The sequence below is a fragment of the Ursus arctos genome, unplaced genomic scaffold (assembly GCF_023065955.2).
Source record: "Ursus arctos isolate Adak ecotype North America unplaced genomic scaffold, UrsArc2.0 scaffold_34, whole genome shotgun sequence".
NCBI lineage: Eukaryota > Metazoa > Chordata > Mammalia > Carnivora > Ursidae > Ursus > Ursus arctos.
In genome coordinates, this window is record NW_026623030.1 from 469,428 (window position 1) to 473,824 (window position 4,397).

Genomic DNA, 4,397 nt, shown 5'->3' on the forward strand with positions numbered 1-4,397 from the left:
CCGAGGGCTGAAGCCACCTGCATCCTCCTCAGTGTGGGGTGTGAACTGAGCTCCAGCACCAGGGATCAGGGAGGGGCTGGGCAGTCACTGGATGGGCGTCATTTGCCTGGAGAGCCCCTCCTGGGGCAGAGGCTGGAGGGGAAAATGAGGCCTGAGGCAGCCCAACCCCCTGTGGGGACCAGGGTCTGTGTCACAATTGTCTGCACTCCTGTCCTCATGCTCTTCTCTCGCTGCACAACAGGCCTCAGGGACCAGACTGAATCACCCCCATGGTTCAGAGTCTAGACAAGATTTACTTTGACCCATTCCAATATCCCATGAGTGTCTCTTTCTGCAGACTCCCTGTCCCGGCCTGTGCTGACCCGGCTGTGCTCCCCTCTGCACGTCTACGAACAACAGTCAGACTCTCGCCTGCACCCTGAGCAGTGGCTTCCGTGTTGGCGGCTCCTCCATTTACTGGTTCCAGCAGCGGCCAGGGAGCCCTCCCCGGTATCTCCTGGACTACTCCTCAGACTCAGATAAGCACCAGGACTCAGTGGTCCCCAAACACTTCTCCGAATCCAAGGATACCTCGGCCAATGCAGGGCTTCTGCTCATCTCCGGGCTGCAGCCTGAGGACGAGGCTGACTGTTTCTGGGCAACAGCTCATGGCGGGGGGAGCAGCTCCCGTTCCTCACAGTGTCTCAGATGAGGAAGAAGTGGGTCAGAAAACTCTGGACCCAAGACTCTTGTTTCTGAGCCTCTGTCCAGGAGGACACTTATATGGACAGACACAGCGGCGTGGTCGCTTCTGCACGATGATCTGTCATTCATCAGGGAAAGAGAGACACTCCTGTAAGGCCCATAATGTGAGATGAAATGGGAACATCGCAGGAAGACACAGACAGATGAGATATCAGAGCCCAGCTGCCCATCACCCTCAATCTGGAGACGATGAAGAGGAATCGACACAGTTTCCACAGTGAACATGCTGCCCAGCGAACACTCACCCACACATCAGTTCTGGCCTCTTATTCCATGAAGTGTGACCTCGTGTCACGGCTGATGCATCCGCAGCTGATGTATGGACACTAACCCTGGTCACAGACACTCTCTCCTTTCTCTGAACCAGCTACACATGAACTTGGACCAGATCCCACAGAGTCTCCCTGACAAGACCCCCACTCCCTCCTCCTCTTCTCTGCTCTGCTCCCCTGTCCCTCAGGCTTCAGGTTCTCCCTCTGCCTCCTCAGGTCTCCACTCCGTCTCCATGTCAGCATTTCAGAGAACACTGGAGAGGATGGTGCTGTAGTTTCCCTGGAGACTAGGCCAGAGAATGAGCAGAGCACACAGCTGCCTGCAACCCCTCCCATTCTCCTTCTTGCTCTCACCCCAGGCTCCATTTTTTCTGTCCCCAACACTCCCAGTCAGTCTCTTTATAGATTTGAGAGAGAGAGAGAGGGAGAGGGAGAGAGAGCACAGCAGGGAGAGGCAGAGGGAGAGGGAGGGAGAGTCTTAACAGACTCTGCACTCACTTCCCTGTGGGGGGCTAGAATTCAGGACCCTGAGATCATGACCTGAGCTGAAGGCCGATGCTTAACTTCCTGAGCCACCAGGTGCCTCTCAGGACCCTGAGATTAGGAGCAGAGCCAAACGAAGAGTCAGACATTCAATCAACTGTGCCCCCGGGCCTGCCCCAGTCATAGTCTTTAATATGAAAATAAATTTCTTACATTTCCTGGAAATGATGTATTCATCTACCCTTAGGTATTTGCATGTGGGATTTATTGATTTTTACCCACTTCAGAATTAACTGATGCTCCACTCATGGGGAGTGTTGGAGGAATCCACAGACAATAGAGCGCCAGAATATTTTAAGATATGTGATTATTTGTCTTATGCTCCAGATTCTCATTCCTAAGATTACCCTGGATAGTAGATTCAAAATAAAAATATTTTTCTACGATACTTAACGTCCCAGGTTGTAGTGTTTTTTTCACACAGGCCCAAAGCATCAGCAATAACTTGTTCTCACTCTGGTAGACACCCGGGGACATGAGGTACTGTGGGTCTTGCTGGGATGTGGGGGCAGGAAGGAGGGGGCTGCAAGTTCCCCCGCACACACACCGTCTGCTTCCCAACACCTGAAAACCCCACAGCTGTAGGTCTTCTGTCTGCAGAGATTAAAAAACAAAATTGGCAGATTTCTTGTCACTCAACAAGACCTGGACTCCATTCAGTGATTTGTTCATAGGTTTGCTCTCACATGAGTCCTCCTGGGCTAAGTAAGTCCTTTTCCAGTAAAAATCTTTGAGATACTTACCTCTAAATGCAGGATCAGGACCCTGGAGGTATATAAAGAGAATCACCAAGGAGAAACATCTCTCAGGGTGTTTCACAGTCATAAGAGGGACAGGGGTCATGTTGCTTCCTTTTTGGACACACACACACACACACACCCTTCTCCTCCCTCTGAGTGAATAGTGTGTCTGGGACTCTGCAGTTTCCAGGCTTCTCGGTTCTTCCAGAAGTCAGGGTCAGCCTGTGCTCACCCAGCAGTCCTCGGCGTCATAATGTCCAGATGGTAGAATCCTCTTCAACAGGAAGCACTGGGGACATCTAGAGTTACTGGGGTCCTGTCACCAGGGCAGCCAGGATGGGCTCTGAACACCTGCTCTCCTGGGATGAGGCTGGTGCTTAGGTGTCCCCGGGGGAGTCTCTGTCCCTGTGGGCAGCTCAGCCCCCGACCATCTCTGGGCTCCAGTCAGGGCCTCAGGCTGATCAGCACATTGATTCTGGGACAGCAGCCTCAGGGCTGTTTCCCACGGTGCCCTGCTCCCTCTGCTCTCATGACTGGGCTGTCACTCCCTCAGTCACCCCAGGGACACCTCCAGCCAGGCTGCACTCTGATGGAAACTCTTCTGTCCCAACCCAGGGCCACAGGCCCTGTGAGCTCAGGGACACTGTCCCAATTATCTCCACCTCTCCTCCATTCACATGTGGGTTGTTTGACAGAAACTTCTGGGTCGAGTTAGCCGTGGGTAGTAAAATTCCTTCCTGTAGTCTTGGGTGGCTGAGTGAATAACGGTTCCATCCTGACCATGCTGGACACAGGTGCTGGGACCAGAGCTGTGCTCTCCCCAGAGAGTGGCCTGACCCCAAATCCCTCTGTTCTGGAAGCTCTGTGTTTGGTAATGTTGTCAGTAGGATGGTTCTGAGTTCATAGGAACAGACCCCTCAAGGGGTTTCCTGGGCACCACGTTGACCTTTCCTACCTGGGAGACCAGGTGCAAGGTACAAATATGTGATTTTAGAAAACAGTATATAAGCCCCTATTCTCCTGAGAACAGAAGGCATTCCTGGTCCATTCAATCAATCTTACTGAATGGAATTATGTATAAAATAACAGACATTCTTTATAAATACGAGGTTGGCTCAGTGGTGACTGACAGAAACGCTGTCAATAGGTCCCTGTCACAGCATCTGCAGCTGTCAGTCCTTCTCTCCTAGAACTTCCTGCAGGTTTGTCCTTGTGCTCTGAGGTCAGTGCCACACACAGCCTCATGTGACAGGGCTCCGGCCGACTTGTGTCTGTGCTGGGAGGACAGATCCTCAGAGGCAATCACGGCCCCAGTGGGTGGAGGACTGTTGTTTCAAGCAGGTGGAAAGAGTGACAGGTGACAAAGATGTTCAGTGTGTAACCCTCTAGGAATGCACATGACGGCTTCTACTCAGAACCTGGAGTGAAGAGCTCCCCATCACCTCAGTGCTGAGGGAATCTCAGAGGAAGGAGAGCCTGGAAATCAGGGAGAAGGCAGATAAGAGGAAAGTCCCATCATCCCACACAGAAGGGACCATGTGTCCGTGAGGACCTGTCACTGCTCTGGACTTGATCCTGGTCTCTAAGAGGAGTTTGTATAAGACACGCACCTCACTGCTGACCCAGGAACAGGCAAGGGAGCCACAGACAGACTCACTCTGCAGACTCTTAGTTGAGCGTATAGTGAACCCTCCAGTAATGGGAGGTGACATATAGGAACACCTGGTCAGGCCCTAATGCAGGGAACAGTGGGCAAATCAGTTGAGCAGGCAGGGTTACTGATGGGTCTGATGGGCCCTGCTTACTAGTCACACAATAGTTTCCCTGAATCTGGACACCAGGGGGCACTTGGGTCCCATTTTTGAGGAGGGGGGATTAGAGCTGGGACCTGCCCCCTGGTCCTGCCTGTGCCTTAGGCTCAGAGCTCACAGCTGGGACTCCCACCCCTGTCCCCACACAGCCCCTCCCCTACCCACCCCACTGACATCTTCAGGCAGAGGGATCTTACCCAGGGCCAGGGAGGGGTCAAAGAGCTGGGGGTCTCATTTGCATGGATGGGCCCTCCCTCTCTGAGAGGACTAAGAGGAGAAGGGGGAGA